Below are 13,641 nucleotides of genomic sequence, written 5' to 3'. Positions count from 1 at the left end.
ATCCTCGCAGCCCCTGGTATCCCCAGGCTGGCGATCCCACCCTGTCTGTAGCCCCTGGGGGTGTTCAGAGTCCCATCTGGGTTGAGACTGGGCTGTGTATGTGTGTCCAACAGCTGAAACACCTGCTTTACAAATGCCTTCAGCCTCTTGTACTTGGAAGTGCTTAAGATGTCTGCCCAAGGGGTCCTGATTTCATCAGAAATTGTGTCCCAAAGCCTCTTCAAGGCCTCTGTATATCTCCAGAGTAATTCATTTGTAGGAGAGCAGATGTGCTCAGTCTCCTGGCCTGCTCCCCTGGGAGATGCTCCCTAGGTATGATAACCTGGGCAGGTCTATCAGGGGATGTAGTTGGTAAGAACTCGCACAGCCTTTAACACTCTTTTTGGGCATTTTTACACTTACAAGTGCTACAGTGCTGTGTGCTTTGAAAAGCACCCGGCACTGTTGCAATTCCAGTTGTATAAGCAGCATAATGCATGTCAGCACTTTGAAAATGGTGGTGGTGCAAGATTGAACTAAATCTCCTCAGAAGTGCTTTAGTTCAAGAGTGCTCCACCGCCATTTTCTGCATGCTGACGTGCTCTCTGCCACTGATGCAACTGCTCGTGGCACAGCTCAGATCACCTCAGCTTGTGTGCAGAGCAGGCTAGATTAAATGAGTTAGCTCCAAAGCAAGGGATCTCCAGTGTGTCACAGGAAAAACTGTCCTTTGGTTCTTGTATCAGTTTTTATCTTAAAGGTCCCCAAACCAGGAAACAAATTCCTTCTGCAGGCCAGAGGCAGGTGAGCTCTGCCCTGTCTCCTTGTCCCTCTCGCCTGGGGCCTTCTCCAGAGCTGGGGCTTGGATCCTGCCCAGAGGGGCTGAGTGGGCAACAAGCACTGAACTGCGGCCCAGGCACTGTTTCCCCGTGGGCAGCAGGATGAGAAGGATAAATGAGGGGCTGCTCCCTCCCCAGCTGTGGCAGAGCTGTGCAGAGAGGTGGGCAGAAACCTTGGGAAGCAGGAGGGGCAGGAGGAGGAGTTGCCTCAGCTGACTCGGAGAGGGGTCCGCTCCGCTCCCCTTCCCTCTGGGTGAAGCACAGCTGCAGGCTCAGAGCCACCTGGTACAAGGGCATCTTCCATGGAAACCGGTATAGTCTTATGGACAGGTCCTGGCAATTGGCTTCAACATCATAGATAAGGGGTGTTGTGGAGATGACAGGACCCAGCAAATCACCCAGCTCATCAGACTGAGGCAGCAAGAGCAGGAGTGGGTTGGTTGGCTGGGGAGCAGGGAGGAGGCTGGGCCTTGGGAGGCTGTCTTGGGGAAGCAGGGGTGTGTGCTTTTGGGGAGTGGCCAGGAGTGAGAGTGGGAACGGCTTTGTGCAGCCAGAAACCTGGGCAGCAGTGGGTGATGTAGCCAAGGCTCTTCCAATTCAACCCTCCTTCCTCCCCGCAAAGTCCAGAGCCTGGTGCACCCCACCTCTGCCCAGGATGGTGCTTCCTGTGAAGTTGCTACCCACCTGTCACATGCACTGAAAAAGAGCTGCCTGGGATTTCCTGGGGCCTGGAGCTGGGTCTGGGGGTGGCTTTTGTCAGGGCTCCTGGAACTGAAAAAAAGTCTTGATTGAGGGTGGGGTGTCTTCTCCCCTGTCCTCTGCATCCCCTCCTGCCCCTGTGCAGGGCTGTGCTGTGTGTGAGGCGGCTCCCCGCTATTGGCACCTTAGAAGGGAGGATCTGAGCTGGGATTTTGTATTGCTATGAATAGGGTTTGAGTCATTGTGTCCCTGGCACAGTAGTACAGGGCTGTGTCCTCGGGTTTCAGGCTGCTCATCTGCAGGTACAGCAGGTTTTGGGAGTTGTCTCTGGAGATGGTGAATCGCCCCTGAACAGCCAGGGAGTACCACTGGGTGGCGCCAGCATTGTTCACTCCAGCCACCCACTCCAGTCCCTTCCCAGGAGCCTGCTGGACCCAGTCCTTATGCTGGTCACTGAAGGTGAACCCAGAGGTTTTGCAAGAGAGGCGCAGAGAGTCTCCAGGTTTCCTCACGTCTCCTCCAGACTCTACCAGCTGCACCTGGGACCAGGCACCTGAAAAGCAAGGTAGGATCCAAGAGTAACCAGTATCAGGGCAGGATCGGTGCAACACTCCCCTCCTTCACCTCTGGGAAGATGAAATACCTTGCAGAGCTGTGGCCAGGACAAGCAGGTGGAGCCCAAGTCCCATCTTCCCTGGTGCTGGGGGAAGATGTTGTGTGTTGGTGGTCAGTGCCTGGACCTGAGAGCTGTGGGTTGTCTGTGCAGGTGCTGCCAGGGCAGCAGGACAGTGATTTATACCAGGCAGCCTGTCTGTGATTTGCATAACCCCTGCCTTATACCACCCTGCTGCTTTCCCCAGGGAGGGGGATCAGTTGTGCTGGGCACAGACAGTGGCTGGACCCTCCCATCCCCTGTGTCTGGTACCTCCCACAGCAGGCTCTGGGGCCTTATTTCCTTGCCCTTTGCTGAAGGGACCTGTCCCCACCAAGCCAAACCATTGTGGAGGCCCTGGGCCTGGATTTGTATGTGCTTTCCTTTTGGAGATAAGAATTAAGAGCATTTGTCTCCTGCCTGCACTGGTCAGAGTCTGTGTGAAGGAGACTCATCCCCCTGAGGCAGGGCAGGGAGCTCAGCAGGAGGTGGGGATTGCTCAGGCTGATGAAAGGGTTTCAGGTAGTCACAATCCATCAGGTGCTGGGAAACCCTTCCTGTGTGTGATCCCGTGTGCCCACCTGCCTCCCTGCACATGGATTTGTAGTTGTCTGGTGTCTGGGGTAGAAGAAGGGCTGGGTGAAACCTTTCCATGGCAGGTGCTCCCAGGGAGGCTGGTGGGGAACTGTACCTCTCCTGCTATAAAGTGGCCTGCAGCCTGGCCAGCTGAAACACACAGGCCTGATGCTTTAATCATCTCTTTTCTCCCCTCCTCTCCCTTGCCTGTTGGGGCTGGGTTGGGCCTGTTTCCCAGGGGGATTTCTGCCTCCCATTGCAAGCTCCTGGCAAAGGCGTGCACATCTGGCCCACATGCCAAGTTCTGTTTACTTGTGAGGAGCTCACGCATTGGTCAGGTTTGCTGGTGAGACATACTCTGGCCAGAGCTTTAACAAAGCCTTTGTGTGAACAGCATACGTTGAGCAGTGCTCCAGCGAGGCTGCACCTGACTGGGTCCTGTGATCTACTAGACCTGATGTGTCTGACCCAGCAGGCTGAGCACGGCGCTGCTGCCTCTGACTCTCACACAGGCAGGTGGGTCCTGCAGGGCTGGTTTCTGTGCAGGCTCTCATGGGTTTTCATTCACTGTGTGTATTTCTGGCACAGTAATACTGGGCTGTGTCTCCAGGCTGGACCCCGGCAGCCTGGAGACAGGCAGAAGTGCTCTTGGCTGCTGGATGTGTCTCTGCTGATGCTGAGGTGGCTTTGGAGAGCACTGTTAGAGACAGTGCCTCCACCAGCCCCAATAGCTTTGTCCCACCCCAGCACTTCCCCTGATGCCTGGTGAGCCCAGTGCACGTCCCAGCTGGTGAGAGAGAAAGGAGACACAGTGCAGGTCAGGCTGAGGGTCTGTCCAGGCTGCCCTGGGCCAGACTCTTTTAGCATAGTGTCATAAAAACAGTGGGTTGAAAAGGACCTCTCGATATCAGGACCGTCTCCAACTAGATCATGCCAATCAAAGCTTGGTCTAGCTGGGTCTTGAAAACCTCCAAAGATGGAAAGTCCACAGCCTTTGTTGGTGACCTGTTCCAGTGTTTTACTACCCTCCCAGTGAGAAAAGTCTTCCTAATAGCTAACCCCAAATTCCTTTGCTGCTATTTGAGACGGTTGCACTTTATACTGTCATCTGCCATGGCTAAGAACAGTCCAGCTCCGTCCTCTTTTGAATCCCCTTCAGGTACTTGAAGACTGCTATTAAATCCCCTCTGTCTTCTCTTTTCCAACTAAATAAGCCCAGTTCCCCCAGCCTCCCCTTATAACCCATGTGCCCCAGCCCCCGAACCATTCTGGTTGTCCTCCTCTGCACTCTTTCTAATTTGTCCACATGATTTCTGTGGTGTGGGCCCAAAACTGAACACAGCACTCCAGATGTGGCCTCACCAGTGCTGAAACGAGGGGAAGACTCACTTCCCTGGACCTACTGGCAACACACCTAGCAATGCAGCCCAGGATGCTGTTAGCCTTCTTGGCAATGAGGAGACCCTGCTGGCTCATATTCAGCTTATTTTCCACTGTAATCCTCTGGCCCTTTTCAGCAGAGCTGCTGCCCAGGCAGTCAGTCCCCAGACAGTACTAGTACTTGCAACCTTTCTGTCCTAAATGCATGACTTTGCATTTGTCCTTGTTGAACTTCATGAGATTCATTTTGGCCCAATCCTCCAATTTGTCCAGTTCATTCTGAATCCTCGCCCTAACTTCTAGCATATCCACTCCTCCCCCCAGCTTGGTGTGCTCTGCAAACGTGCTGAGTGTGCACTCTATGCCATCTTCCAGATCATTGTTGAAGACATTGAACACAATCAGCCCCAGGACTGACCTCTGGGGCACTCCACTCAAAACCAGCTGCCAACTAAACCTCAAGCCTTTGATTACTACTCTCTGAGCCCATTGCTCCAGCCAGTTTTCTATCTGCCTTACTGTCCCTTCTTCATCCCATACTACCTTATCTTTCCTGTGAGACTGTTGTGGGAGAGCATATCAAAAGTCTTGCTAAAATCAAGGTACATCACATCCACCCATCTCCTCACATCCACAGAGTCGGTCACTTCATCATAGGAGGCAATCAGGTTGGTCAGGCATGACTTGCCCCTGGTGGATCCATGCTGACTGCTCCTAATCATCTTCTCCTCCACATGGTTGGAAATGAATTCCTTGAGGATCTTCTCCATGATTTTGTCTAGGTCAGGCTGACTGGTCTGTAGTTCCCTGGATGCTCTTTCTTCCCTTTCTTAAATATGGGCACTGTGTTTGCCCTTCTCCAATTATCTGGGACCTCTCCTGATTGCCATGAGTTTTTAAAGATGATAATCAAAGGCTCTGCCAGCACATCAGCCATCTCCCACAGCACTCCTGGATGCATCCCATCTGGCCCCATGGACTTGTGCACGTGCAGCTTTTATAGGTAGTCCCTAACCTGTTCTTTCAGCACTTATGCCTGCTTCCCTCCTCCCCAAACTGTGCTGCCTCATGCAATAGTCTGGGAGCTGACCTTGCCTGTGAAGACTGAGGCAAAAAAGGCATTGAGCACTTCAGCCTTTTCTACCTGCTCTGTCACAAGGTTGCCTCCCCCATTCAGTCAGGGACCCACACTTTCCCTGATTCTCTCTTGCTACCAACATACTGTAGAAAACCTTTTCATTCCCCTTCACCTCCCTTGCTCGCTGCAAATCCCGTTGTGCTTTGGCCTTCCTGACTTCACCCCTGCATGCCAGAACAATACTCTTATACTCCTCCATAGTACTTTGTCCAAGTTTCCACTTCTTATAAGCTTCCTTTTTGTGATTTAGTTTACTGAAAAGTTCCCTGCTCAGCTCAGCTAGTTTTGTGCCGTACTTGCTAGTCTCCCTGGAGGGCCCTCTGTCTCGCTAACGTTGGGCATCAGGATGGGGTCCAGCTAAAAACCTCGCAGACCAGAACTTGCCAAGGTCTAAAAAGAGCAGGGCAGGGGAAAGGTATGGTGCTTTCCCTAACGTCAGCTTGTTAGCACCAGGATCGGTGCTGGATGAGCACTCGGTGATGCTCAGGCGACCCTTCTGCCTCCTGGTCAGGACAACCCATGAAGGTGTCTGTGCCCACATGTACCAAACAGCTGTGTCCTGGGTAGAGCCCTCCTCCTCTCTGAGCCCCAGGGCTCTGTGCACAGGCAGCGGGGGGCCACATGAGGGAAGGCCTTGCCTACAAATTATTTTGAGCACCAGGAGGCTGGTAGGAGGGGTCGGTGGGGCCCTGAGCACAGCAGGGCAGGGTGTCCCGGGTCCTTCTCTCTCCCTCTGTCTGGGGCTGTGGAGCAGACCACTCAGATCCATGAGGGAAGGGGCTAATTTCTGAGACAGCTCCAGCTCTCTGAGCTGTGAAATGGTTTTTGTCTCCACAGTGCCCAGCAGAGGCAGGCAAAGTTGTTGGTGAGTATGTGTGGGGCAGGGGCAGCAGGGCTCTGGGGCCCTCGGGGAGGAGCCAGGGATGGGGAGGGTGCAGGTGTTGGGAGGTTTTTAGGCATCGGACACTCTCTATAATGACTGGGCATCAGGCACCTAAGTATTTTTGAACTTCTCTCCCCTGGTGCTGTACTTAGAGGCACAGAGTATGTAGCAATCCCTGCTCCCCTGTCAGCTCTAGTTAGATTTGTACAAAGCAGACTATAGGAAAGCCAGGTTATATCAGAAAGACCGTGGCCATTTTATCTTTCCAACCCTGTGACTTTCTCCAAAGGATCAAAGTTGGGAGCAGGCTCAGGCAGATGAGGGGCCCTTGCTGCCAGTGCTGAGCCTGGGATAAGCCCTGGGCTATGCAACCTGCTAGATGGTGGGAGGAGATGAGCCCAAACCTCCACGCTGACAACCACGCTCTGTGTGTTTCTGTCACACATAGACTTCGGCTGACTTGGCCCAATGTTGATGGGTGCTGGAGTCCCAACTCAGGTCACTACTGGGTGCTAATATGCCATGGAGCATCACGGCAGACTGTGAGCCCATTCCCCCATCAAGCAGGCAAGTCTGTACCCCAAAGCGGGAGGAGTGGACAGGGTCTCACTACACAGCCAGCAGCACCGTGAATCACATCTCCTCTCTGCAGAGCCAAATCAAACCAGGTCCCTGGAGTGATGCCCACAGACACCATACTGTGTGCTTGGATGAGGCTCTGAGTTCAGTCCTTTCAGTACTGCCCTGAGGCTTCTCATTGTGGGGCTGGATGGACTCAGCTTTGGGAGGAGGCAGCAGTTGGTGCAGAATGGGACCTGTCTAGGTTGCGAGAGGGGAGGGAGGTTGTAGATCAGGGTCAGGCCAGTGCATGAGGCACAACTGCACCTCCCTGGCATGGCCTGCGAGGAGCTGCAGTTTCCTCTGCACTCCCTGCCAGGCTCTGGGTTCATCTGTCTCCTTCTCTGTCTTCCCTGTGGTGTTGGGCTGTCATGTGGGTGGACAAAAATTATTCATCCATTTGTGTGTGTGTGCTCATGAACCTATGTATGCTTACATGTACATGTCACTACTTTGTGTGTGTGATGTCTCTGCTGGTGCCCATGTGTGTCAGAGGTTTCAGGCTGGAAGCGCTCAGTCCCCTTCTCACTAAGGGAGGACCTGGGGACTCAGGCGAGGCAGGGCATTCAGTGGATCTGGCCTGGGAATAGACACTCCCTGCTTGAAGCCTGGGTCTGGTTGTGAATCCCCACAGCAGTGTGGAGCTCCTGGGGAGAACCAGCCTTGGCTTGCTCTTGGTCATGTATTTCTTGTGTGTTTCTCTTTGTCTCAGAAGGGAAATTGCCAGGGCTGCCTGTTAAGCATCCACTTCCCTTTTTTGTGTGGCCCCTGCTCTGCTCCGCATCACTGTGCCACCCCTGGCACAGTAATACGTGGCAGTGTCTGCAGGGGTCAGGAAGCTGAGCCACAGGTAGTACTTGGTGTTGGAGGAGTCCACGGAGATGGTGATTCTGTTCTAGAAAGCTGGGTTATAGCTTGTGCTACCAGTCCTCCACCTCATCCACTCTAGCCCTTTGCCAGGAGCCTGCCAGATCCAGCCCCACCAGTAACTGCTAGTGACAGAGCCACCAGTGACGGTGCAGGTCAGGCTGAGGGTCTCCCCAGGCTTCACTGCTCCTGGGCCAGACTCCTGGATCTGGAGCTGGGACTGGGTGCCTGTAAAAAGCAGGGATCAGTCAGCATCCACCCAGACAAAACTCCCCAATTTCTGCTACTTGGTGCAGCTCCCCAGCACTCACCTGGGACCAGGGCCAGGAGGAGCAGGGGACAGAGCAGGGCTGTCATTGTGTTGCAGGAGGGGAGCACAGAGCCTGGGAAGGAAGCCCAGCTCCTGGGGACACTGGCTCTGAGCACTCCAGGGCAGCTACTTGAGCAAGGAGCTGGGTTGGGATTTGCATAGAGGGTGTGTGCCTGGGCCTGGCCGAGGACAGATAGTGAGAGGCATGTCTGTGTGTGTTTCTGTATGACTCTGTGTGCATGTACTCAGGGAGGAGCCAGGGATGGGGAAGTCAGCCAGGAAGGAGCAATTCTAGAGGGGAACGCAGCAGGGTCCCGGCACACTCAGTGCAGGCCTGAGCCAGCAGTGACAGACTGTGCACAGTCACATGTGGACCATCTTGGAAGGGCTGTTTTGGGGGGAAGTTGAGGATGAGCAGGACAAGGAGGGGGAGCCATTGCTCTTAAGACCCCCTGGTAGGGAGAACAGTAATGCAGAAAAGAGGCCCTCTATGCTTCTGTACCCTGGCGGGGTGGGTGTGTGTGTAAAGGACACAGCTGTGCTCCGACTCTGCAAGGCTCCTGAAGTGGATGCGGGGAAGGTGTAGCCTTCCTGGTGCTTTGTGAGAGGGTGTGTGTGCACTGCTGTGTGTTGTGATGTTGGGGTGTCCCTCTATGTTACCCATGGCATGTTTTGTTTGGTGCTTGACTTGGGGGTCGGTGCCACACTGACCTAACCTCATTCCTGGGTTGGTGTTCCGCTCAGCCTACCACTTTCTTTTTTTTTTTTTTTTTTGCAAGTGCAGCCCATGCATCAGTAGGGGATGGCCCTGCAGGGGTAAGGTGGGGAAATGACCCCAGCAAGATGTGCATCTAACCTCCTCTTAAACACCCCCAGGGTAGGAGCCTGCACCACTTCTCTTGGAAGCTGGTTCCAGACCCTAGCCGCCCTGACTATGAAGTAGCGCCTCCTGATATCTAACCTAAATCTACCCTCTGCCAGCTTTTGACCGTTATTCCTGGTCACTCCTGGTGGTGCTCGGGGAAACAGTGACTTCCCCAGTGCCTGCTGATCCCCCCCCGACTAGTTTATAACAAGCCACAAGATCCCCCCTCAGCCTTCTCTTTTGGAGGCTGAACAGGTTCAGGTCCCGCAGCCTGTCCTCATAGGGCCTGCCCTGCTGTCCCCTGATCATACGAGTGGCCCTCCTCTGGACCCTCTCCATGCGGTCGACATCCCTCTTGAAGTGCGGCGCCCAGAATTGGATGTAGTACTCCAGCTGTGGCCTGATGGAGGTGAGCCCCCAGACTAAGTGTCAAAAAAAGGACAGGACAGGGGGAAAGGTATGATGCTTTTCCTAGTGTGAGCTTGTGACAGTGGGATCTGAGTGGAGATGAGGGAGGGTTGGAGCCAGGACCCCATTCCTGGTCCTGGGAAGGGTCTCGCAGGTCAGGAGTAGGACGGGTTTTAGGGCCAGGACCCCTGGGTTCCTGCCTAGCTCTGGAGGCCTCGGGAGGGAAGAGGTGAGTGAAGGGAAAACGATTGGTGTGTCTTCAGTAAGTCCCTTGCCCACAACTCCCCCAAGCTCCTTGTGTGTCTTGGTGGGGCAGGGCTGGGACAGGCTCTGCAAGCCTGGCCTCTCTGTGTTGGGAGCCCTCCCTGTCATGTATGTGCAGACTGCACCCAGGAGCCAGACCTAGGTCTAGGGAGCAGAGAGGGAGGAAGGGAGACAGGTCTGGCAGGGTGCCCAGGGCAGGTCCCTGTTAGGAAGATAGTGGTGTAGAGAGGGAAGGCTGGGGCAAGGGGTGATGGAAGTGGCAGGGGCCTGGGGGTTTGGTTTGTCTGTGAGGTGACCAGTGTCTGCCTCCCACCCCAGTGCTGGCGCTGTGGGAGATGGGGGGTGGAGGAGAAGATGGAGAGCAGTGAGAAGGTGAGTGTCCCCCCAGCTACATCCCAGCAGTACTCAGGCGTGATGAACTGCCCCAGCCCCAGCCCAGATGATGGTCAGGTGCCTCCTGCCTCCTGCACCCATCCTGCCTCTCACCTAGGGACCTAGTGCCCTGTACAGACTGGACATTTCCTGCGTTGGCCCCTCATTGCCCGCCTCTGGGCCTGAGGACAGTGTTGCCAGGGGTTCACCCCAGGGTTTGGAGGTCAGAGCTTCTAGCCCAGGTCAGGCCTGCTGGGGACAGAAAGGCCCCACGGAGCCATATGTGAGAACCATGAACTGCTCCGTCCTGGGGAGACTCCTTTACCCCGTGGTTGTTCTGTAGATGTGAGCGAAGGGGCCGACTCCCCATCCCACTCACACTAGTTTCTTCTCACCTGGCCTGCACCCCTCACTGAGCGTGCCCTGACTCTGCCCCTTCTCCCACAGGCTCCAGCTGGCCAGGATCTTCCCCTGCTGTTTCCCCCCCAAACTTAGCCAGCTGGACTCCTGCCCTCCCCTTCCACTCTTCTTGTCCCCTCCCTCAATCCTTCCCTGCCTGATGCTGGATGGGCCCCCAGGATGGCAGCAGTGGTGCTTCTGCCTCATTTAGCATGTAAGTGGTTGCATCTGACTTGTAGGTTTCTTTAGCTGCTTCTTATGTCTCCATGTCTTGGGCCTGCACACTCCAACTCAAGGGCCATCATGACCTTACGGTTCCTTAAGGCTACAAGGAGCCCTGTCCTAGGAACACGCCCATAAGCCAGGCAGGCTGCAACCACACATGAGCTATAAGGCAAGGCAGGATGCACAGGTGTGAACAGCAAAGCAAAGGTCATGGCATTAACCACTGCTGCATTGCTCTAGTTTTACGTGTGTGCACCTTTCGGCTTTTACTGGAGTTCCCTTGGTCTAGATCTGGACACTCAGATGTGGACTGGAGAGTCCAGCCCATTGACATCAGTCTGGCAACATTTTCAAAAGGGCTTAAGTGGTTATCACTCAAGTGCTAAACACCTGGGGACAGGAAAATGAGGCAGTGCTGGGACCTAGAGCTTTGCTCAGTGGGATGAAGCCAATGCCTGGAAATCCCATTCCCTGCCCAGGCCTGGAGTGGGGAGGCAGCTGAGGTACCCCAGGAGATGGAGTGGAAGCAGACAGGTGTTTTGGTGACAGTATTTTTGGCCCTGCTGTGCACCTGGGAGAGATGTCAGGCAAACTGGGCACCTGGCACCTTCCTCAGGTCTGGGGAAGGAACAAGTGCAGCTGGAGCTGAACACCTGGGAAAACAGTGGGCTGTGGTAGCTCCATGTGTACAGGAAACAGCCCTGATGGGAGTGGGGATGCCTGTGACCTAGGAGCAGAGAGAAGGGATCAAAAGTGGCCTCAGAGTGCGGGCATTTTGGGTGACCAGAGGACCTGAGAAGTTCCCTTGTGCTTCGGCTTGTTCTGGGACAAAGGGCCTAATTCTCTGTGCAGCCCTGGGTGGGGAGAAGAGAGCCCGGGTGCATGGGGCAGAGCCTGGGTTCCTCATGTGTGTTGTCTCTGTGGAGTTGGGGGTCCAGCAGGGTGATGGGGGTGTTTTTCCTGCACCTGTCTGCTGCCCTGGGAGTGCAGTTACTGTGTCCCCTGGGAGTGCAGAGCTGGGAGACCCCACAGCCCAGCCTGCTCTCTGCCCTCCGTGTCCCAAGCCAGGCTCCCCTTTCAGTGCCTGGCCACATCCTAGCCAATGTTCAGTGGACCTCTCTTTGCCAGGTCCAGGGCAAGAGAGTCTGGCTTCAACAGTGTCCCATTACAGACTCTTTGAAGGTGTTCCCACCCCTAAGGCACGTGCATAGGTAGAGCCTGGGCTTGTTGCTAGTTGCATTCCCATGTCTCTCTCTAGTCTCAGGTGCCCAGTCCAAGGTTGAGCTGGGGGTTTTGCTTCCAGACCTGTAAAATCCAGTTCAATGAGATATGTGGTTCCTTCCAGCACTCCCAGCTGAGTGGATGAGGCATGAGCTGGGTAATCCCAGGGAGGGATGTGTGCAGTGTATCTGCAAAATCACAGGGTCAGTCAGGGGCTGGGTGATGCTCTCTTGGGGGACAGGATGCTAAAAACTTCCAGGGCAGCGCCCCATTGAGTCAGTCTGGCACAGCAGTAATAGGGAGGTGGCCCCTCTTCCACCTCCTCACCCCCAGAGGCAGGGCCAGGGCCATCTCTGGAGGTGCTGGGTTGTCCAGGCTGAGTGGGCCACTGTGAACTGTCACTTGGTCTTGACCTTGCAAAACTTATTTTCCAGAGGGCTTCACAGCGTCTGCAGATGGGGCAGCTGCCTGACTGAGGAGAGATGCTGAGAGTCCCAGGTTTCTCACTAGAGAGAGCTGGGGCTGCAGCCCCTGCCCCTGCCCTCCCATCAGGACTGGCTCCAGTGCTGAGTGTGGTGACCAGCTCACCCAGGAACCCCATGCGGAGGAACGTGTGATTAGTTCAGGCTTGACGCCAACAGATCGGCTCCCTCCAGCACTGGGCCTTGTCTTGTGCTGCTCAGGTCCCTGCAGCTTCCTGTGGGACAGGGCACAAGCAGAGTTGGTTCTCAGGGTTTTTTGCATCAGCTCTAATAGGATTTGCTTCACTGTGTCTCCAGCACAGTAATACCGGGCCGTGTCCTCTGCTCTCAGGCTGTTCATCTGCAGGTGCAGGAGGCTGCTGGAGTCATCTCTGGAGATGGTGAATCGCCCCTTAACACTGTCAGCGTAGTATATGGGACTGGAGGAAGTGCCAATATAAGCAACCCACTCCAGCCCCTTCCCAGGAGCCTGTCGGACCCAGTTCATGCCATATCTACTGAAGTCAAACCCGGAGGCTTTACAAGAGAGGCGCAGAGAGTCTCCAGGCTTCCTCACAGCCCCTCCAGACTCCACGAGCTGCACCTGGGACCAGGCACCTGAAAACCAAGTTAGGAAGCAAGAGTAACTAGTATTCATATGGGATCAGTGCAGTTCTCCCCTCCATCTCCCTGGCCTCCAGGAGTGCCAAATACCTTCCAGCACTGCTGCCAGGACAAGGAGGTGGAGCCCAGGTCCCATCTTTGTTGGTTCTGGAGGGGAAGCTCTGGGGGTGTTGGCCAGTCACTGCACAGACCCCACAGGCTTCAGGCTGCCTCTATAGGTACATCCCGGTAAGCCAGGCGCACAGCTTTATATGGGATGGCCTGCCCCTGATTTGCATCTCACTCACCCTATAAGCAGCACTGCTGCTTTCTTCTCATGGTGGGAGTAGATTGTGCTGGGGTGTGAACAGGGACAGCCAGGCCCTGCTACCTGTGTCCTCTGCTCTTTGGCTTTTCATCTGCAGGTGCAGGTGCAGGAGGCTGCTGGAGTCATCTCTGGAGATGGTGAATCGCCCCCAGAATGGGGTTTCTTTAGCAATTGAGTGATCTCTGGCCTGAAGATCCTGAGGGGCCTCGTGTAGGAAAGGGGTTGTTGCCAGGGTTGGACACTAGGGTGAAAAGTTTCTGTGGATCTGGACTTGTGCAGCTTCCTGTTCCCATCCTAGCCCCAGGGCTGCCTGCTTTGGGAACAGCCACCCGCTCCTGAAGCAGAATAAGGGGGATTATGTAACCAGGTGCCTTCCACCCCGGCTCATAGGGTCCACTCGCTCTTTCAGGCACTAATGCGGGGCAACTCCTCTATCTCACTGTTGTCCCCTGGAAATGCACCAGGCTCTCAGAGCTGTCGCTTCCTTGAAATCTGGGGAAGTAGAAGTCTGTGCGTGTGTATGTGTGCGTGAGAGAGAGAGGGAGGCTTTGGAT

The 13,641-nt window shown here is 55.0% G+C and overlaps 1 pseudogene; it reads right to left on the bottom strand.

The window, feature by feature from the left end:
* Window positions 1–1,702: 1,702 nt before the first annotated feature.
* On the bottom strand, window positions 1,703–12,979 carry LOC149851837 (Ig heavy chain V region C3 pseudogene; annotated as a pseudogene).
* Between the last annotated feature and the right edge of the window lie 662 nt (window positions 12,980–13,641).

The sequence above is a fragment of the Crocodylus siamensis genome, unplaced genomic scaffold, assembly GCF_052110815.1.
Source record: "Crocodylus siamensis isolate JL-2025a unplaced genomic scaffold, ASM5211081v1 HiC_scaffold_142, whole genome shotgun sequence".
NCBI lineage: Eukaryota > Metazoa > Chordata > Crocodylia > Crocodylidae > Crocodylus > Crocodylus siamensis.
This window is presented reverse-complemented; position numbering and strand designations above follow the sequence as displayed.